Source organism: Stenella coeruleoalba (assembly GCF_951394435.1).
Source record: "Stenella coeruleoalba genome assembly, chromosome: 15".
NCBI lineage: Eukaryota > Metazoa > Chordata > Mammalia > Artiodactyla > Delphinidae > Stenella > Stenella coeruleoalba.
Genome location: NC_137161.1, coordinates 84,763,402 through 84,786,343, shown reverse-complemented (window position 1 = coordinate 84,786,343; position 22,942 = coordinate 84,763,402). Strand labels below are relative to the sequence as shown.

Below are 22,942 nucleotides of genomic sequence, written 5' to 3'. Positions count from 1 at the left end.
TTTCCTCTTCAAATACTCCTGTGCCTTTCACTCGTCACATTTCAGAGGCCGCTCCCGTAAAAGACGGCGAACATAAATATTTCCCTCCCGCTCCGTTTTCTACTTTCTCTGCTCACCAATTTTCTCCTCATTTTCCCCTCAGCATAGATTTTCCTCGCTTCCCTTAATAGGCTCCGTTCTATAATTAGTCCGCTCTGGTCATTTTTTTATCATGTATGTTTTATTTCTAAAATATTCACTACTGCGGCTGTCCCATCACACCTGAATTCCCAATTCCCTGATCACCATTTTTACAGTCGTACAGTAGTAATAATCTCTTCTATTTCGGCGGTGCCTTTTTTTTTCTTTTTGTCTGATGAACAAAAATGTACCTTGAAGGTATTTTATATCCCTGGGAGGTAGTTAGAGAAGGAAAAGAGATTTTGCAGATGGATAAATATAGGCACAAAACGCTGTGCAGGGCGCAAGTCACGTTAGATGGCGTTGAACGTTGGCCAGAGCTCAGCTCAGAGCTTCGTATTCCAAGAAGGGTGTGGCCCCGTCACCCCACTGCTCCCGCCTCTGCCCCCTCCAAGCCGGGGAGAATCTAGAGTCAGCCCCATTCACCTCTGTGTGGGAGCCAGACTGGGCCTCTCTCTTTACAAGGTGGAGCACAAAATCGGCCCCCTCCCCACTTAACACAAGAGACTCTTCTGAGGTTTAGGGTAGAAAATGACCAAAAATGGAAAGGTCATGAGCACACAGTGCTTACCTGGAGAGAAGTAAGGCATTTCTCCAAATCCAGAGGCTGCCTTTGCTAAGTCCCCTGACTATAGTTTTGTGAGCACACAGTACCCCCTTCCACCCAGGGGCAGGTCTGGAGACAAGACCCACCCTACGGGGGCACCTTTGGGCATTGTTTCCCCAGCCAACCCCCCCCCCCCCCCGCCCGCCGCCAATAGCTTTCTGGATCCAAGCCTTTCTCTCAACAAACACAGGGCTTCTGGCTTGTTGGGCTGTCCCAGATTCTCCTCTTTTCTGGAAATACGTTGTCCCAGCACACAAAGTCAGCACCAAACAGGGTCAGCCTTTAGAGCAACGTGGGATGCGTGGGGTACAGACCACACACACAACCGTTAAGCTGTGCAAAGCGCTCTGCAGCCGACCCGACCGCCTGTAACCAGTCCTGGTGACGCTAACAGGCAACCTGACCACTGTTCCGTGAGCTCCCCTCTGGGCTGGGCACGTCACACACGCAGGTTGCCATGGATGCAAGAAGATGCAGGTCACTCCGGGAATAAGTGAAAGAGCGGGGATTTGGACCACAGACCACACTCCTTCTCCTGCCTTCTCTTTACATAAATCATAAACACGGGACCTCGCTGGGATGGGCAGAGGGTTTTCTTCCAAATCTTTTGACCCCCTCGTGTAACTACCTCCCTCCAGTGTTACGGCAGGTTTTGTTCTCCAAAAGTGGCCACAGCCGTATCTCCCATCCCAACTGCTCTTCTTAAAATATTACCTTGACACTCCTGTGGAGTGATGGGGGCCGTGTCCCTTCCCCTTGTACCTGGGCAGGTTTGAAAGACTAGACTTATGTACTCATTCTTTTTTTTTTTTTTTTGCGGTACGCGGGCCTCTCACTGCTGTGGCCCCTCCCGTCGCGGAGCGCAGACTCAGCGGCCATGGCTCACGGGCGCAGCCGCTCCGCGGCATGTGGGATCCTCCCGGACCGGGGCACGAACCCGTGTCCCCTGCATCGGCAGGCAGACTGTCAACCACTGCGCCACTAGGGAAGCCCCTCATTCATTTTTTTTTAGGGTTTTGATTTGTTTGTTTGTTTGGAGTTTTTTTGTTTGTTTTTGGTGGGGGTTTTTTGTTTGTTTGGTTGTTTTTTGTTTTTTTGTTTTTGCCACACCACGAGGCATGCGGGATCTTAGTTCCCCGACCAGGGATTGAACCCTGGCCCCCTGCAGTGGAAGCACGGAGTTTTAACCACTGGACCGCCAGGGAATTCTCCTCATTCATTTATTTTGTAAATATTTCTTGAGCACCACCTATGTGCCTGGCAGCCTCACTCAGGTTTTAAACACTTAAGACTCTACTTTTACATTTAAGGAGAAAAATTCCCCCCTTGCAGGGGGCTCCCCCTCTTCTGCCCAAGCGCCCCATGTTCTAGTCACCCAGGTGACCCTTATGCCCCCAAACTCCTTGCACTTTCCAGCCTCAGGGCCTTTGCACATGCTGTTCCTCCATCATAAATGCCGTCCCTTCTTTGTCTAATTGGGAAAAAATCATACATCCTTTAAGACCTAGTGCAATGTTACCTGGTTTCCAGAACATTCCAACACCCGCCTCCCCAGCAGGGTCGGCTTTTCCCGCATCTGTGCCCCTACAGTACTTTGTCACTAGTGTGAGTGTCCACCTCTGCCTATACTTTGGGCCCCGAGGGTTGGGTTCATACAGAAGACAAGGTATGTGATCAATAAGTGATTTTTTTTAGGGAGGAAATAAATGAATAAGCACATCCGACCTGTTTCGACTTCTGCCCCCGAGAGGATTTTGCACACTTAGTGGCCCCCCTCCCTCCGAAGGCTCAGACGTCTCTCATTCTCTGCTCAGAGGGAAACTGCTCGTTCTCGTGGATGGCCACTCCCACACAATGCAAATAATCGCTTTCTCGTGGCCGTAGAAAAGCTTTTGTTTGAGCTGGGCGGCAGCTGTCTTAAATGGAAGGCGCCGGTGCAAATAAAAGCGAAGCAGCGAAGCTTCGGGGCGCCCAGGCCCCACGCACCTGCTGGCCCAGAAGCCGTGAGCCCCTGCAGGGTGAGCGGGGCGAGAAGCAGGGGCCGCTGGGCTCTGGAGGCGACTCCTGAGGAAAAGCCAAAGCACCCTCCCACCTGCCTCTTCCCGCCGCTCTCCTCTGTCCTCATAACGCTGGGTGCCTGCCCGGAGTTGTTCTGTTTTCCCAAAACTCTCCTGTGATCCTTACCGTACCCCCTGCGAGGGCGGAATGCAGCTCTGATCATCCCGCCACATCCCAGCTGAGCCCCAGCGGCAGGACAGCAGTGTATTTACCCGAGCAAGTGTGCAGGCGGGGGCCGCCTCCCGTGGCCGGAATCAGACACGAGCTGAGGCTCCCCGGGCAGACGGACCACGTGGAAAAGCCGCGCGTGGATCAGGGCTGCTGGCATCCGCCAGTGTGACAACGGCCTCTCAGGGGGAGGGGCAGCCCGCGTCCTGATGGTGGGGATGTCATTGCTTCCCTCCTTTCTAAAGAGCTGCGTGTGCTCTGAGACTCAGCATGGCGGGGCGGGGGTGGAGGTGGGGGTGCAGAATCCATGAGTCAGGACCCAAGCTCCCAGTTCGGGTTCCTCCACGGACGGGCCCTGTGACCTTGTACAGAGCCTCAGCCCCTGCCCCCCGGGGCCTCCTGTAAGAAGAAAATGGGCTAGCACATCGGTGGTCTTCCGCCCACGAGGTCTCAACGATCAGAAAGACCCGCATTTCCGAGAAAGACGTTACAGGGGCAGAGACAACGCACTAACATCTGTAATGGTCACAGAGCTCTGGTTTCCAGCCTAGACTATATCTGGCGCCACCCAGGAAGAGGTTCTGCTTCCAAGTCAGATGGCGTCTGAGCAGAAGCGTCCAGAGCTTGAGTCCTGCCATCGGGAAGATCTGGGCTCAAACCCAGCCCCTCCCACGCGGTGTGATCTTAGGCAAATTGTTTAACCTCTTCGGACTTCAGTTTGCTTGTCTGTAAAATAAGTCTACACGAGGGAGCTGGTAATAGTATCTGCACCAGGGCACGGAGCATCGTTGTGAAGATTAAATGAGGTGATACATGCACCCGGAAACATGTTCTAGAACATCGGTGGGCACGCCCTTTGTAAGAGTCCAAACTAGAAAGAGCTCCAGTGTCCATCAGTAATAGAAAGGATAAATAAACTGGATATTCACAGAGTGGATACTAGACAGCAACACAGATGAACCAGGATATGGACAAACCTCATGAAAGTAATATTAGGTTCGTGAAGGCCGCCACAGAAAGGAACGTCCTGTGTGATTTCGTTCGTGTGAAATGTAAACGAAAGGCAAAGCTCAGCTGTGGTGTCAGAGGTCCGGGTAGCACTCAGGGGTGCCTGGGTGGTGACCAAAAGGGCACACAGGGACTCTGCTGGGGTGCTGGTAAGGTTCCGGTGCTTGACCTGGTGGCGATGACGCCGATGGGGTCCCTTTGGGAAGTCCACTCGTGGTTTGCTCCCTTTCCGTACACGTATGAGTCCAACACCCAAGTGTCACAGCAGAGAATCCCACATGTGCTTTGGACAGGCAAGGGCTTCGGAGGCGGGAGGGGGAGGACCCCCAGGTTCCTGCATCGCCACCTCCAGGTATAACGTTCACTCCAGAACTGCCTGGAATCGCAGGTGTTGTGTTGTTACCAAGGAAAACCAGCACCCCTGGATGGGCTGTGTCAACGGGCCGATGTACAGGGTTTGGCGACCAGGAATCCGTGCTTCCCTGAGGCGAGGACCTGTGTGTTAGTCATTAATGTGGGTCGCGGTTCCCGGGAGATCCACAGGGGAGACAGAGCAGACAAGGGAAGGCAGGACTTCGGGGCAGAGTCCAGGCCTCTGGAAAGTAGGTTACACCTCAGGGTTTGACTCGGGCAAGGGAGCTGGGCTTTCATATTCTCACACCTGTCGGTCCTCGGCCGAGGGCTCACCTGGGAGATGAAAACCCCTTGATCTCTGCGTGGGCAGGCAGAGCAGCTCAGGTGCGGCCATCCGAAGCTAAGCCTCCCTTGGTACTTTCACCTCTTGGTGAAAAGAATCATGGGAACATGGGGGAGCTCGGATAGCCTCACCCTACTGCAACATGAGGACCTCGAGTCTAGACTTTGACCTCCTGGCTTTTCCCGGGTGTCTCCGTTTCAGAACTGGGGAGATGGGAGGCTGCCCGCCTCGCTGGAATCACACATCAACTTCATCTGGCTCCGGGGCATTGATAAATCGTTACACGATGTGCTGCTCGCTTTGGTTTCCTCTGGAAAACGAGGCCAAGGATGCTTTCGAATTGCCGACGCCAGCCCAGAAGACCTGGCCCGCTTGGCCTCCGGGTCTCCCCTGCAGACCTCCCTGGGACCACGACCCACGTAAATGACCTGCACATAAACCCTCATCTCAGCGTTTGCTTCTGGGGACCCGGACCTAAAACGGAGGAGAGAATGGATTCCATCAACTTGGAGCTTTGGAAACCTGAGGCCCAGAGCTGCCCGCCTCCTGCCTCCCACACATGCCTGTGGATCCGGTTTTGCAAACAGAGCGAGTCACTTGCAACAAGCTTGCGAGAGGCTGTCATCATTTCCAGGATTTGCTCTTGCTCAAGCTGTGCTGTTTTCTTTGGGAACACAGATGTGCTCCCCTAGGCCAGACCCCAGGCTTCATTTCTAGTCCCCAGCGTGGAACTCGGATGCATCTTCCCATAAAAATAACAGCGACGGCTAACATCAGTATCCATGCGCCACCGCTGACCACGCCCGCTCCCCAAAAACACCTTCGTATCCCGTGCATCGCCCAACTTGAATTTGTCAAGTGCTCACCTGAGTCCTTCCTCCAGTTTGACGGGGGAAAAGAACATTCTCCTCTCCTGGAATCAAGGCTCCTCTACAGGACAGAGAGTGAGAACTCACTCTGTTATCCGAATAGACCCGGGATCCAGGGCTTCCCAGCTGCCCACCCTCGGACAGGCCACTGGCCTCTGTCCTCGGTGCAACGGCCCCGAGAACACTAACCTCTCAGGATTATAGTGAGCGTTGCAGATAATACTAAATGGGACATTGGCATATGGAAAGGTGCTTCACGGCACCGACCATCCAAGAAACACCAAGAAAGATTACAATGCGATACCAGGTTGGGCAAAAGTAAACTCTCTCCCATCGCATGGGAGCACAACACGGTACAGCGACATGGGAAGTGTATTTGGTAGTGCCTGCCGGAGCTAACTATACACGTTCCCCATGCCCCAGTCAGCTCGCTAATCCGCAAGAGGAAGAAGGGCGTGGACCCACCCAAAGGACCATTCAGGCGTGTCCCTGCAGCTTTCCTTACAACAGGCAAAACCTGGAAGCAACTCAAATGTCTGTCACCGGTGACTGGGTAAGTAGCATGGGTGTATAGGCTGTAACAATGAAATACGATACAGCAGTGAGAGTGAACCAAGCCCATTCCGACACCATGTGAGCCCCACATACACCACACTGAGCACAGTTAGAGTGTATGTACTGTACGAGTCCATTCAGATCAAGTTCAAAGACAGGCAAAACTGTCTTAGTCCTTTCAGGCTGCTCTAGCAAAGCACCACAGACTGGGTGATTGTGAACGACAGGAATTTATTTCTCCCAGCTCTAGAGGCTGGAAGTCCCAAATCAGGGCGCCAGCATGGCCGAGCTCTGGTGAGGACCCTCTTCTAGGTTGTAAATGCCTTTAACTAGAATGACCACACAACCCGGCAATTCCGCTCCTAGGTAGGTACCCAAAAGAACTGAAGACAGGAGCTGAAACGAAAACGTGGACGCTAACGTCCATAGCAGCATTATTCACCACAGCCAAAGGGTGGAAACAACCCAAGCGTCCATCTATTGGTGAATGGATAGACAAAATGTGATTTTTTTTATCATCTTTATTGGAGTATAATTGCTTTACAATGTTGTGCTGGTTTCTGCTGTATAACAAAGTGAATCACCTATACGTATACATGTATCCCCACATCTCCTCCCTCTTGCGTCTCCCTCCCACCCTCCCTATCCCACCCCTCTAGGTGGTCACAGAGCACAGAGCTGATCTCCCTGTGCTATGCGGCTGCTTCCCACTAGCTATCTGTTTTACATTTGATGGTGTATATATGTCCATGCCACTCTCTCGCTTCATCTCAGCTTACCCTTCCCCCTCCCCGTGTCCTCAAGTCCATTCTCTACGTCTGCGTCTTTATTCCTGTCCTGCCCCTAGGTTCTTCAGAACCATTTTTCTTTTTTTAGATTCCATATATATGCGTTAGCATATGGTATTTGTTTTTCTCTTTCTGACTTATTTCACTCTCATACAGTAGATTTTTTTAATTGATTGAAGTATAGTTGATTTATAATGTGTTCATTTCTGCTGTACAGCAAAGTGATTCAGTTACACATATACATATATTCCTTTTCACATTCCTTTCCATTAAGGTTTGTTACAGGATGTTGAATCTCATTCCCTGTGCTCTACAGTAGGACCTTGTTGTTTATCCATTCTATGTATAAGAGTTTGCATCTGCTAATCCCAAACTCCCCATCCATCCCTCCCCCAGCCCCTTCCCCTCGGCAACCACAGGTCTGTTCTCTACGTCTGTGAGACTGTTTCGTAGATAAGTTCATTTGTCATACGGTAGATTTTATTCCTCCATGAAAGGAATCCAGTACTGATACATGCTAGAATGTGGTTGAACTTGAAAACATGATGCTAAGTGAAAGAAACCAGACTCAGGAGGACACACAATGGTGTGATTCCATTTCTGTGAAATAGCGCAATAGCAAATCCATGGAGACAGCAAGGAGGTGAATGATTCCCAGGGGCTGGGAGGGCAAGGGGCGTGGGGGAGGGGGGAGGACGGGACTGGGGGCAGTGACTGCGTCATGGGTGGGGTTTCAGTTGGGCGTGATGAAAAAGTTCTGAAACGCGATAGCGGCGATGGTCTCGCGACACTGTGAATTACTTGATGCCACTGAACTGTACCCTTTACAATGATGCAAATGAGAGATTTTATGTTGTGTGCATTTTGCTGCACCCGCAAAACGTTAAACCTGGAGTTACCATAGGGCTCAGCAATTCCACTCTGAAGTGTGGAGCCCAGAGAATTGAAAACACGTGTCCACACAAAAAGCTGTCCAGGAACGTTCATAACGGCATGATTCCTCACAGCCTTCAGGTGGAAACAACCCACATAACCATCGCATGAGGAATGGGTGTTTGGGTTTCCTAGGGTTGCTGAAAGAGATTACAGCAAACCAAGTGACTTAAAACAATAGAAACATATTGTCTCACAGATCTGGAGGCCACAAGTCTGAAATCAGGGTTTCGGCAGGGCTGAAACCTGTAGGGGAATCCTTCCCTGCCTCTTCCAGCTTCTGGTTTTGCGGACAATCCTTGGCATTTCTGGGCTTGTAGCTGCATCACTCCAATCTCTGCCTCTGTTGTCACATGGCCACCTTCTCTCTATGTATCTTGTGAGGACGTTGGTCATCGTGGATTAAGGGCTCACCCCAGGATGACCTTATTTTAACTAATTCCTCTGTAACAGCTCTATTTCCAAAAAAGGTCACATTTCTGAGGAACTAGGGGTTAGGGTTTCATTTGTGCTTTTGGAGGACACAATTCAACTCCTAACCATGGATACATGAAATGTGGTGTGTCTACACAATGAGGTACGATCCAGCCGTGGGAGGGGATGCAATACTGACACATGCTACACCGTGGGTGAAACCTGAAGGCATAATGCCAAGTGGGAGAAGCTGGACACAAAAGGTCACGTAGAGTACGTACGACGCCATTTATATGAAATGAGATGCCCAGAACCGGGAAATCCATAGACACAGAAAGCAGCTTATAGAGTCTGTGGGGAAGGACAGAATGCAGAGTGACCACGAATGGGTCTGGAGTTTATTCTAGGGGTGATGAAAATGATCTAGAACTAAACAGAGGCATCAGTTGCACGACTTCGCAAATATACTAAAAACTACCCAATTGTACACTTTAAAAGGGTGAATTTATGGTATGTCAATTACATCTCAATCGAAAACAAAATTACCCCATCAAGAGGGTGAAAAAAAAAACAAGCTCCAAAGTGGGAGAAAATATTTGCAAACCATTTATTTACCAACCGACTTGTATTCAGTATCTATTTAAAAGAAAAAAAAAGAACTCTCAAAAGTCAATAGTAGGGCTTCCCTGGTGGCGCAGTGGTTGGGAGTCCGCCTGCCGATGCAGGGGACGCGGGTTCGTGCCCCGGTCCGGGAGGATCCCACATGCCGCGGAGCGGCTGGGCCCGTGAGCCATGGCCCCTGAGCCTGCGCGTCCGGAGCCTGTGCTCCGCAACGGGAGAGGCCACAGCAGTGAGAGGCCCGCGTACCGCAAAAAAAAAAAAAAAAAAAAAAAAAAAAAAAGTCAATAGTAAAAAACAACCTAATTAGAAAATGGGAGAAAGACATGAAGAGATATTTCACTGAAAAATATATACAGATGGCAGGTGAACCCATGAAAAGACTTCAGTATTGTCAGCCACAGGAGAAATGCCAATGAAAAGCACAGTGGGGTGTGACTACATCCAGACGGCTAAAATAAAAGATAGGGACAGCGCCCAAACCTGGCAAGGATGTGGAGAAACCGGATTGTACATGATTGCTGGTGGGAAAGTAAAATGGTACAGCCACTCCGGAAAATTGACAGTTTTTTTGTTTCGGTTTGGATTTTTAGCTGCGCTGAGCAGATTGCAGGATCTTGGTTCCCTGACCAAGGATTGAATCCGGACCCACGGCCATGAAAGCGCTGAGTCCTGACCACCGGTCTGCCAGGAAACTCCCTGTTTGACACTTTCTTACAAGACTCAATATGCACTTTTCATACAACCCAGAAATTACACTTTGGGGCATTTACCCAGAGATGAAAGCTATGGCGCACAGAAACTCCTGTTCAAGCAGTTTTACTCGTAGGGCCCCAAACTGGAAAGAACCTAGTTGCCTTTAAGGAAACTCTTACATCCACACCAGGGATACTACTTAGCAATAAAAAGGAACAAACTGTTGATACACATAAGAACTTTTATGCATCTCAAGGGGATTATGTTGGGGGGAAGGGAGGAGTGAGTCCCAAAAGGTTACATATTATATGATTCCATTTATATAACGTTCTTCAGATGGCAAAATTATAGTGATGGAGACAGATTAGTGGTTTCTAGGGGTTAGGCATGGGGGTGAGCGGATAGGAGGCTATAACGGAGCAGCACAAGGGAGACTTTTTTTTTAATTTTATTGAAGTATAGTTGATGTACAATGTTGTGTTAATTTCTGCTGTACAGCAAAGTGATTCTGTTTTATACATATATATGAATATATATATATACTTTTTCATATTCCTTTCCATTGTGGTTTATCACAGGATATCAAATATCGTTCCCTGTGCCATACAGTAGCGCCTTGTTGTTTATCCATCCTGTATATGAGAGTTTGCATCTGCTGACCCCAAACTCCCAATCCTTCCCATTAGGGGGATCTTTGTGGTGGCGGTGATCAGTTTTGTATCTTTTTGTTGTTGTTGTTGTTTTGCGGTACGCGGGCCTCTCACTGTCGTGGCCTCTCCCGTTGCGGAGCACAGGCTCCGGGTGCGCAGGCTCAGCAGCCATGGCTCACGGGCCCAGCCGCTCCGCGGCATGTGGGATCTTCCCGGACCGGGGCACGAACCCGCGTCCCCTGCATCGGCAGGCGGACTGCCAACCACTGCGCCACCAGGGAAGCCCAGTTTTGTATCTTGATTGTGGTGGTCGTTATGCAGATCTAACATGCGGTAAAAATTACATAAAACTACACACACACACACACGCGCGCGCGCGTAACTGGTGAAATCTGAATAAACTCTGTGGTACAAATGTCAATTTCCTGGTTATGACGTTGTACTATAATTATGCAAGATGTTACCATTGGGGGAAGCTGGAGGTAGGGAACAAGTGACCTCTGCATATTTTTGGAAACTTCTTGTGAATCTAGAACAACTTAAAAATGAAAAGCATTTTTAAAATAACTGAAGAGCCAGTACTGCCTGGACGCTAACCATTCTGAAGAGAGCCCAGGCACAGCCAGCGTGGTCACCCCCATACTGGCGCATATAGGCCTCTCACAGACCCCAGGATGAAACCGAATGGAGGTGTCGTGGAAGGCTGCATCCCAGGAGGGGATGCACTGAAAAGATTCGGTGCCTTTAAAGATGGAAATGAGGGAAGACAAGGGACACACTTCCTTGGTATAAGGCCACTAAATGGCAGAGAAAGAAGCAGAAGAAGGACTCATCTGTCCCCTTGTCCTGCCACCTTCTCCAAGGCAGTACATGAGCTCCAACAAACCTGGCTACCTGGAAAGGAAAGTTCAGAGAGTTTGTGTATAACAAAGTTTGTTTATAACGGTGGAAAACTGGCAACAACCTACGTGCTCATCAATAGGGGACTGATTAAGTAAATGACGATGTATCCGTGCAGTGGCCAGTGGGAAGTCCTTTAAAATTGTCGTTTCCCAGCTAAATCCAAAATTTAGCCAGAGGAGAGGGGCCTCGCTGGGAGGGGTCTGGGCCTCCCATTCCAACATCGATCAGAGCAGCTCCATTTTATCTATTTTGTGAACTGAGCATCCCTTTAAGATTTTATTTTTTTAAGCTAGAAAACCACTAGTTAGTAGAATACTTATTAATATGAATATATTATGATATTTATCTCTGAATAGTGGGATTATAGGTGATTTTGATCTTCCTTTTTTTTTAACCTGTATTTTCCCTTTTTCCCACAATAAATCTGAATGCATTGTTTCTATAAGAAGGAAAATATAGTGTGAGCCTTCTTTGGTCGAAAACCATGGAAAGTAACTCTAATCTAGGCAAAAAGAAGGAAGAATATTGGAGGCTGAGACAAAGCGCAAGACCTGCCCACCCAACGTCCATCGTCTACCTCTTCCTTCCTAGCAGAAGCCTGATTTTCAGGCTAGGAATGTGTCCAGCTAAATTGCACTTCTCAGTTTCTCTTAAAACTAGGCATTGTCATGTTATGGCAAATAAGATATAAATGGAAATCACTGGGTTGGAATGCTGGGAAAGCTTTTTTTTTTAAGTGGTTGGCCATGCTGGCAAAGCGCTTTTGACCCTCCTCCCTTCCTTGTTTCTCCTGTATGGAATATCATTGTGATGGCCAGTGCCACAGCAGCAATTATGACCATATGAGACCTTGAGGATGGAAGCCACGTGCTGAGGATGGCTGGAGCAGAGAGGACGAGTCTGGAACATTGGTGACTCTGTGGAGCTACAGAGCAGACCTGGGCTGTCTACCTCTGACATTTAAGCCACTCTTTTTCTGCTGCCTGCAAACTCATCCCTAACCAATCCAGGGCTCAGAGGAGCAGTAGGAATCTGGAGAACCAGGCCTGGAAATGAGCAAGAACCAAGGCAGCTCAAGAGTTAAGAAGCGAGAACCATATCCGCAAAGTCATGGATGATCTTATCACCATCACATGATGATTCTCCTTCTCCAGGGAGCAGCTGGCTGAGTAAACAGTCATTGGTATGTGAAAACAAACCACACCCTTTCCTGGAAGCTAAGCTATAGGTTGGGATGAGGAGAGAGAACTTACCAGTCTATAAATTAGCCTTCTAAAAGGTCCCTCTTGGGAGATTTTGCTTGCCTACTGTTATATTTCCAGAGAGAAACTTACCCTCTCAGTGTCTCAAATAAGACAAGTGTTATGAATAGATGTGCCCACATTTCTCCACTGTGCTGAACTGTAAACTGTAGCCAGTGGCTACACCTCCACCAGGTGAGCCTTGCCAGCCCAGAGGTCCAGGATGTTTAGACAAGTTGATGAAGCCTGTCCCTGGCAGACCGGAAGTACTACGGGGTAGATGCGAATGTGGCCTAACGTAGTGTTTGACAGGGAATGGGTGGATGGCAAAGCCCTCTGGAGTCCTGGAATTTCCATCTGGTACTTAGCAAAAGAATCAGAGTGTGACCTAACGTACAAGGGGTGGGGCCCTAACCCTAAGACAGAAGGTCCCACAAGGAGAGCCGGGGAGGATGGACAAGAACTTCACTCACTTTTATCCTCTTCATTCTTTTGCCCCAGATTCAGTTTCCAGAGGAAGAAGAGTCTAGTTGGCTCTAGCGTGGGTCACAGACTCCCTTTTTGGGGAGGGCAGACTCCTATTTGTAAACTCCACCCCGCCTCCACTGAACTGTATCCGATGGGAAAGGGATTAGCGATTCCTCAAGGGAGATCAGAGAAGATGGATACCTGGGAAGTAGATATATTTAAAATTTTTTTAATACGCAAATTTTAAATTAAACTTTTAAAAAAGAAAACAATTTAAAATTTACAGAGTTCAAGTTTTCATGCCCAGATGAATCTTGAAATCAACCTGAACACCGCTGTGGTTCTCTCAGGTCACACAAAGATAAATGAAGTGGTCCCCAGCATCAATGAGTCCCTCATCTAGAGGGGGAGCAAGATATACATGGGATAAACCATAAGATGATTGCTAAGACCTATTAAAGGTACCCGACCAGAGCACCATGGGAGAACAGAGAAAGGGGGTTGTTACTTTTGACCCTCCAGATCAGAGGAGGCTTCCTGGAGGAGGTGACATTTGAGTAGAAGATGAGAATGAAGATAGAGATTTGTACCAAAGGAGGTGGAGCTTTGAATGTCATGCTGAAGTTCCCTTTGGAAAATGGAGTGTCATTGAAGGCTTTTGAGCAGAGAGATAATATGGTCTTATCTCAGCAGCTGTGTAGAGATTAGATTGCCCCGGTGGGAAAGGTTAAAAGTTAGGAGACCCGTAAGAATATTGTTGCAGTCATTCAGATGAGCAACGATAAGGGGCTGCTTTGGAGACCAGGGAAGCCGGGCTAACAACGCAAAACCACATTGCAGGGAACTAGACTGGACAAGTCTCGATGAATAATTGGATGTTGGGGGTCAAAAGGAAAATAATTCGAGATTTCTGTCCTGGGTGATCTGGTGAATGGTGAAGCTATCCACCAATCTAGGGAACTCAGGAGCAGTGTGAGTGGGGAAGATGATGAGGTTGATTGGGGTCAGGTAGGGCTTGAGATGTTTGAGAGACATCCTGATGGAAGTACTCTACCGGCAGTTGGAAATCTCAGTCAGAAACTCAGGAAGCAAATGTTGGCAGTCATTACCTCTGAGCATTGAACAGTGGATGATTTTCGTCTGGTTATTTTTAGGATCCTTAGCGTGCATGTGTTTCTTGTCTAGTTACAAAAGAGAGTATGCTGGGCTTTGTTTGGTGGTTTTTTTGTTTTGTTTTGTTTTCAAGAAGAGCAACAGCAGGAGACAGATTGGGATGGACAGAACTCGGGAACGAGATTGCAGAATCGGAGCTTGTTCAGTTCAGCACAGACAACACCCTGACTGAGCACTTCTCTTTGCCAGGCTCTGGGGGCGCTGCAGCAAACAGGACAGTGACCAAGACAGATGTAGTCCCCATCCTCAGCCCCGAGGGCTGGGGAGGTGCCAGGAGAGGAGAAATGAACAGACAGCTGTCGCACTTTGCCAAAAAGCGAGGAAGGGTAGATTCTAGAAGCTGCACAGCTGGACGGCTGGCTGGGCAAAACTTCTACACTCTTGTAGGCTCTGGGAGAAGGCACAGATAGATGGTCCCTAGGAGACTGCTTGGCTCCACAGAGACTGTTCATACCAGAGGAAACTCATTCCCCTTCCTTATTCCCTTTAGGATAAGACTAAAGAGACTGCATGTCTGGGTTTCAGCCAGACATTTGACAGAGGTCCTCCTGATGCCCCTCTGGGCGGGTTAGACAGCTATGGGCCAAGGGTAGTTGAGTGAGACTGATTCAGAAGACGCTGAAGGACTAGATGCAAAGTTTTGATGAATGGGTTGATATCAAGCCAGAGAAAGGTCGTGAGATCTCATGGGTCTCCTCTTGGCTCTGTCTTGTTTATCATTTAAAAAAAAGGGGGGGGGGGACTTCCCTGGTGGCACACTGGTTAAGAATCTGCCTGCCAATGCAGGGGACACGGGTTTGATCCCTGATCCGGGAAGATCCCACATGCCGCGGAGCAACTAAGCCAGCAAGCCACAACTACTGAGCCTGCGCTCTAGAGCCCACGTGCCACAACTCCTGAAGCCCTCGCACCTAGAGCCCGTGCTCCGCAACAAGAGAAGCCACCGCAATGAGATACTGGCTCAGGATAAAGAAGAACTTAAGCAATCAAACGTCTCTGAAAAAAGAACTGGGAGGCCCTTTGTGCCTCTTTGTTTGAGCAGCCCCTGGATGACCACCTTCCATGAACAGGAACACAAGAGTCCAGTCCTGGATGAAAGGGTACGACAACAGCCTCTACAATCCCTTCACATCCGCGAGCGCCCTTTGGACGTATCCATCTAGAAGCCCGCCGTCTTGGCAAACTCAACATGTCTACAACTGAGCAGTTTGGTTGTATGGGAGGAATGGGGTCCCTGCAGCCAGTCGTACCTGGGTTCCCATCTGTATCTACACCTGTGCAGGTGTGTGCATTTGAGACAAGGCCCTCCACCCTTCCCTCCAGGGTCAGGCTCACAGCCCCCCGTAGTCCTCTTGTCTGTACCGGCCCACCCTGCCCCCCACCCCCCTAGACCACTCCATTCTCCCTCAGCACCTCCTTTCCTCTGAACCCCCAAAGCGGCCGTTTTGTAAACCGTGATGCATGGTTCCTGTTCTTTTCCTTGGTAGTTTTCAAGCTTTGCAATAAAAGCAGTGGCTCTTTGCAGATAAGAGCCCAGCTAGCACTTCTCGGGATGACCCGGGGCCACGTCTTGCGCAAGATACACACTCAGGGAGCACATGCTGATGGCTTTGAGGTCAGGGCTGGCCCCGGAGTTTGGGGCCATCCCTATAGAAGAGATTATGGTACTTTCCGAGTGACACAATGGCCCATAAACTCCCGCTTTGCTTGGCCAAGACCCGTTGTCACCAGGGAGAAGGGGAAACTGAGGAAATCTGTCGTTCGTGCAGACACACAGAGCCGTGCTTTCTGTTTTACCATCGCTGCACTTGCTTCCTGCCCAGCCCACTCCGCAGAGCTGTCTGCTTGTTTATCCCTTAGATCTCTCCTCCCAGGCAAGGTCAAAGCCCCTTCTTCTCTCCGTTCTGAGCACCGGGCGGCTCTCCTCGGTAGCACTTGTTCATAGTTTTCATGCATTTGGGTGACGCTTCATCACCGACTGTTTTCTTTGCCCTCGATCTGTGTCCCCAGCACTTAGCAGGCTGCCCGTCACACAGTAATCAATCAATAAATGCTGGTTGAGTAACTGAATGAACGCTCTCCGGTTCCAGCCGATAAACATGAACCTCCCACCAGTGTCCGTCCAAGTCGTCCTGTTAGAGAATCGCACAGGGAGGGGTGCTGGGGTGACTCACACCCCCCACTTATCTGGGAAGCCAGAGGTCAAGGGAGGACCCCCTGGAAGAGCCCCGGCCAGTCCTGGCATTTACAGCTGGACCGATTGGCAAGAAGTCAGGGAGGAGCTGCTGCCGTTTTTTCTCAGCTCGGTCCTGTTCAATTCCCGTCCTGCAGTGCCATCTCCAGGGCACCAGGGCGCTCCGAGATGATCAAGGGTGCGGCCAACTTGGCTGGAACCGCAAAATCACCCTCATAATCAGAGCTTTTGATCCGAGAAAGGTCAGAGCGCTAGAGAAGTATTTGCTCATCGTTGCTGTGCAGTGGTGACACCCACTGCCTGCCTCCTACTCCACCAGCTGGGGAGACCACAGCGCCAGACCAGCGCTGATCCCAGGGTGACGCGCCTGGCAAGCACCCGGAATCGTGTAAAATGCAGATTCCGTGGCAGTGGCCTGGGGTGGGGCCTGAGAGTCTGCATTCCTAGCAAATGCCAGATGCTGGTACTGTGGTCTGATGCAGCAGTCCATCTGCTATATTCAAAATGTGGTCCAACGGCCAGCAGCCTCGACATCAGCATTCCTGGAAGGGTTTTGCTATTCATGATGCCGTCCCCATTTGGACAGCATCAGCATCACCTGGGAGCTTGTTAAAAATAGAGTCTCAGGCTTCCCTGGTGGCACAGTGGTTGGGAGTCCACCTGCCGATGCAGAGGGCACGGGTTCGTGCCCCAGTCAGGGGAGATCCCACATGCCGTGGAGCGGCTGGGCCCATGAGCCATGGCCGCTGGGCCTGCGCGTCCGGAGCCTGTGCTCCGCAAAGGGAGAGACCGCAGCAGTGAGAGGCCCGCGTACCGCAAAAAAAAAAAAAAAAAAAAAAAAAATAGAGTCTCAGGCTCCACTCCCAACTTTCTGGATCACAACCTGCATTTGAACCAGATCCGTAGATGATTCATAGACACGGTAAAGTCTGAGATGCTCTGCTCAAGAACCATGGTCCTTAAGCTCAGGTGCACATTGAAACCACCAGGGAAGCTTTAAAAAAAAAAAATTGCTGATGTGGGAATCCCTACAGACCCCGATTTAATCTGTACTGGCTGCAACCTGCATATCAGGGATTTTAAAAAATTCCCCAGGTGATTCTAATAGAAAAGTTCAAGCACTTTGCTTTCTATTAGAATACTTTATCAATATTTTATTAAGTTTTGCTAATATTTTTCTTAATATCTATTGGAGATTTTTTGTCCAGGGAAGATATACAAATAGCCAACAAGCACAGGAAAAGATGCTCAACCTCACTATCAGTAGGGAAACGCAGGAGAAAACCACAGTGAGATGCCACCTCCCACCTACCAGGATGGATCTCATGGTAACAGTGGAAAATAACAGGTGCCGGTGAGGATGGGCAGAGATTGGGACCCTCGCACATTGCCGATGGGACGTAGAATGGTGTAATGCTGTAAGACAGTCTGACAGTTCCTCCGAAAGTTAAAATGGAGCTACCATATGACCCAGCAATTCCGCTCCCAGGAATACACTCCAAAGAATTGAAAACGGGAATTCAGATATTTGCTCATGCACGTTCACTGCAGCATTATTGACAACAGCCAAAAAATAGACACAACCCAAGTGTCCACCAATAGATGAATGGATAAACGACATGTGGTCTGTCCGCACACTGGAATATTATTCGCCCATGAAAAGGGATGGAGTCGTGATGCGCGCTACACCATGGATGAACCTTGAAAACATCATAAGCTAAACGAGAGGCTAGACAGGAAAGAATAATAGCGTATGATCCCTTTACAGGAAATATCTGGAATAGGCAGATTCATCGTGGCAGACGTGTGTTTTTCAGTCTCTTCAAGAAGCCGTCAGTTCCTGGACTCACACCTTGGCTTTCTTTTGGACTATTGCAAAGTGGTCCGAGTCCTACTTAATCAGCTAAAACACCTCAATTTTGTCAAGAAAATTCCTTGTGTCTTCCGGTTTTTAAAGGGAGAAAAATCAATCATAAAGATTTTGCACACTTCTTCATTTATTCCTGGATATTTTCATTTTCGCTTCTACTGTAAAAGGGATCTTCTATTTTATAAGGAGGTATTATTTGTATATAGAACTCCTGTCGATTTTTTTTTTTTAATGCTGTGTACCCACCCTTCTTATGGTAGTTTTCCAACTGTCTTGGGTTTCTGGGTAGAGCTCACATCATGTACAAAAACTTTTAGGTGAGTTCTATGTGTGGTGAAGGACCAGGCTTCCGTCTTCTTCCCAATGTGTTTTGTAAAATAAATGACGTCTACAGAATCCACTCCTGGATGTCATTAAAAGGTCAAATTGCTAAAGAAGTTTCTAAATGCTTATTTCCGGTTTCTGTTCTTTTTTTTTGTCAGGGACCAGTAAACACTGGACAGACCAGGAGTGGTCCTCAGACTTCATTTGGAGGATCATTGCTTTAGACATTGTCTCCAACGTTATTAAATGTTAGAATTCCAAACCTATACCCTACAATGTGTTCTCACATGTTCAGCAACCGAACTCTTTATTACTACAAGGTCATACTACTTATGCACAGTTACCTTGTACTGTGTGTGTGTGTGTGTGTGTGTGTGTGTAAAATGGACTTTTTCTGTTGAAAAGCAGAAAAAAGGGATACCATTCCAGGGATAGATATATACCTCGATATTGAAGGAGTTCATGGATTTTCTCCAAATTTGCGGGAGTGAGGCAGAGCCGGAGGAAACTGAGCCAAAAAATAAGGTTTAAAAATTCTGGGGCTTCCCTGGTGGCGCAGTGGTTGAGAGTCTGCCTGCCGATGCAGGGGACGTGGGTTCGTGCCCCGGTCCGGGAAGATCCCACATGCCGCAAAGTGGCTGGGCCCGTGAGCCGTGGCCGCTGAGCCTGCGCGTCCGGAGCCTGTGCTCCGCAACGGGAGAGGTCACAACAGTGAGAGGCCCGCATACCACCAAAAAAAAAAAAAAAAATTCTGAACAAATTACAATTTGGTGGGTAGGGAAGGCTGAATTTTTTTAAACAGATGCTTCAGTGAAGCTGTCTCCTGTTACTGTGGACTCGTGTCACAAGTGGCATTAGTGGCCTCACGGCTCCTGCACCAGCAGGATTGTCTCCAGGTCTGGGATCCTGTAATTACGCGTTGGCCCCCGCATGTCTTACAAGCTGTTTGTGGTACACTCAGAGGAGTGGTGTCTGGGACTCTGCCAGTTGCTCCACTCTGCTGGCAGGGGGACAAGTCACATGAGGTAGGGAGACCGAGGATTTTTCCTGCCGGATCCTTGGGACCATGGGCCCGGCCGGGCCTACCCATCCTGCTGGCCGGTGATGAAACTTGCCAACACACTGCAGTTAGACTCCCCGAGGGTCCTCTTCTAAAATCAACCATTGGTGCCACTGAGGAAGGCGATGCCACCAAAGGGTGTGGCAAGCCTCTGTCCTTTCAGAGATAAGGTGTGATGTAAACAGACACACTTTTTTTTTCTTTTTTTTTGGCCCGCTGCGGGGCACGTGGCATCTTAGTTCCCCAACCAGGGATCGAACCCTCACCCCCTGCAGTGGAAGCGCTGAGTCTTAACCACTGGACCCCCGGGGAAGTCCCCAGACACACATATTTTAATAAAGACCGCTCGCAGCCATCCCCGTCGGACCCCACAGTTGACTAAAGCCCCCCACTTACTGCCTCTTTAACCCGTGACAAGTTTGGGAGAAGGGGAGAGGGCTGTCGTCAGTGGAAAAACGATCTAGTCCGCAGCTCCAATCCTGGTTCTCCCTTCCAGAGCCTTTATTTCCTATTCTATAAAATGGGCCTGAGGGTTGCTGGGAGGACCACGTTGATGTCTATATGGCTGTCTCAGGCGGCAGTTAGGAAGGCCGGGTGCACCGGCTGAGCCAACCCTGCGTTAAACCCATAGGCTCCTTGCGGGAGCTTCATCGATGTTTCTTGCGGGCTAAGGCCTGGCTGGAGGCTGCAAAGGCAGCGGTGAGAGACACACGAGGCTCCCGGGAGCGGGCGAGACAGACAATGAACCCATAATCCGAGTGATAAGGGCTGTAAAGGCACTAAATCAGGGTCATGAGCCAGAAGGCCGTGTGCTACTTGAACAGGGCAGTGTTCCAAAGGCCTCTCTGAGGAGACGTCTGAGCCAAACCCGGGTCGTGAGACTCTGATCCTGAAGCCTCCCTTCCCTGTGGCTGGAGCCGAGGAGGGTCGGAAAGATGTGGGAGGGGCCTGGCTCACTCAGCCCAGCCCTGCTCTGTCCTGTAACCCCGGGCAAGTCACTTTGCCCGGAAGCATCATTTTCTCCACCTGTACAAAGAGCTAAGATCACCTGTGCTGTGATTTTAAAACCTGGCTCCAAAAATCTTTGACAGTCCTCTCGCTGAGAGGCGGGGTCTCCGTCCCCTCTGCTTTATTTTTTTCCCCTATCTCCACCAACATTACGTGAGCTATTCTTGAAGCAATACTAAAGTAACACTCAATTAGTTATAGTCTAAAAGAGTAAATACATAATGCTAGATTGGGTACAGCTGTGTTTAACCATATTTGAGGACGATCAGTCCGTACGTTTCCCAGAGGGTGCTTATGGACTGGTTTGAGAATCTAGGAATCTAGGGTAGAAATGCATTCGTGTCATCTTTTCTTTTTCCCCGTCTCCTTGAAACTGTGCGGGTTTCTGATTGCTCCGACCAACCAAGTATGACAAAAATGAGACTACGTGACTTTCAAGGATAAGTCTTAAAAGTCGGTGTCCTAGGGGCTTCCCTGGTGGCGCAGTGGTTGAGAGTCCGCCTGCCGATGCAGGGGACGCAGGTTCGTGCCCCGGTCCGGGAAGATCCCACATGCCGCGGAGCGGCTAGACCCGTGAGCCATGGCCGCTGGGCCTGCGAGTCCGGAGCCTGTGCTCCGCAACGAAAAAAAAAAAAAGTCGGTGTCCTTTCCACCTGGTTCCCCTGGGAACCTTGCTTTGCAAGAAAAGCACTTCATCACCGCGTGGAGGCAGCCACAGACGGGCAGCCCCATCTGAGCTCCCAGCTGACGGCCAGTGTCGCCTGCCACCCCCACCAAGCGAGAACTGCCTGGCTGAGCCCTAAACGAACCGCTGAGCCATCAGATCGTGAGTCAGATAAGTTGGTGGCTTTACACTACAAGTTGGAGGGTAATTTGTTCCATGGTTTTAGTAATGGGAGCACCTATCTCTCTGCCCTCACTTCTTCTTTTTTTTTTTTTTGGTACGCGGGCCTCTCACCGCTGCGCTCTCTCCCGTTGCGGACGGACACGCAGGCTCAGCAGCCATGGCTCACGGTCCCAGCCGCTCCGCGGCTCGTGGGATCCTCCCGGACCGGGGCGCGAACCCATGTGCCCTGTATCGGCAGGCGGACGCTCAACCACCGCGCCACCAGGGAAGCCCCTGCCCTCACTTCTTAAACCTCTCCCTTGCTCACCGGCTCCTACCACCTGCCCTTTTTTCAGTTCCTAAAACACACTGAAATGGTTCTGGCCTCAGGGTTTTTTCCACTAGCTTCCTCTCTCTCCCTGGAAATTCCCCTCCCTCCCCGCATCTTCCATGGCCGCCTCCTTATCTTGTAAGGTCTCAGTTCAAACAGTCAGCCCTCAGAGAGCCCCTCAGGACCACCTGATCTAGATTAGATCTCCGATCCCCAGCTGCTGTCACATCGCCAGGGGGTTCTTAAGCACTTAACCAACCATCTGATATTTTTCTGTTTGTGTTTATTGACTATGCCCTCTGCCAGATACAAAGTCTGTGAGAGGAAAGCCCTTCCCTGCTTTGATCACCTGTGTGTCCCCTGCTCCTTGTATGAAGTCTAGCACAAGGTAAGCATGGATACATGTTGATTAAACGAATGAATATACAAAGAAGGACACATCCCTGAGAGGGACAAACATTTCTGTCAGAGAGAACCGCAAGAAGAAGTGAGGAGGGTGGTGTGTTCCAGGTAAGAAAAGCACCAGGTTGAGGCTAGAGGGGTTCAAAATGACACAGGCAGGGTGAGAGAGGGCCAGGCCTTTTAAAACATGGGAAGGATATTTTCAGGCACAACGTGAACTGATGGGGGGCGGGGCTTCAAATACACGTAACATGCAATTTAGCGCTTTAACCGGTTTTAAGTGTAGATTCAGGGACACTAAGTACATTCACATTGTTGTACAGCCATCACCAGTATCCCTCTCCAGAACTTTTTCATCCTCGCAAACTGAGACTCTGTCCCTATCAATACTCCCTGGTCCCCTCCCCAGCCCCTGGCTACTTGTGAATCTGCCTATTCCAGAGATGTCTGTAAGTGGAATCATACAGCACGTGTCATTCTGTGTCTGGAGTATTCTTCCAGATCCACCCATGTTATACAGCACATGTCATACTGTGGTTAAAATATGCATAACACAGGGTTTCCCTGGTGGCGCAGTGGTTGAGTCCGCCTGCCAGTGCAGGGGACATGGGTCCGTGCCCCGGTCCGGGAAGATCCCACATGCCGCGGAGCGGCTGGGCCTGTGAGCCGTGGCCGCTGAGCCTGCGTGTCCGGAGCCTGTGCTCCGCAACGGGAGAGGCCACAACAGTGAAAGGCCCGCGGACCGCAAAAAAAAAAAAAAAAAAAAAAAAAAAAAAAAAAATATATATATATATATATATATATATATATATATATATATATATATATATGCATAACACAAATTTTACTCCGTTGCTTTTTAAGGCTGAATAGTATTCCACTGCGGGTAGATACCACATTT

At 49.5% G+C, this 22,942-nt stretch overlaps 1 long non-coding RNA gene across 1 annotated transcript in view; it reads left to right on the top strand.

Moving 5' to 3' along the window:
- The window catches only part of LOC307197830, a 147,255-nt gene extending 125,227 nt beyond the window's left edge, over positions 1–22,028 (top strand). The window contains exon 4 of the long non-coding RNA XR_013831517.1: positions 21,946–22,028. This is a non-coding gene — a long non-coding RNA (uncharacterized lncRNA). The remainder of the gene's footprint in view (positions 1–21,945) is intronic.
- The last annotated feature ends 914 nt before the right edge of the window (positions 22,029–22,942 follow it).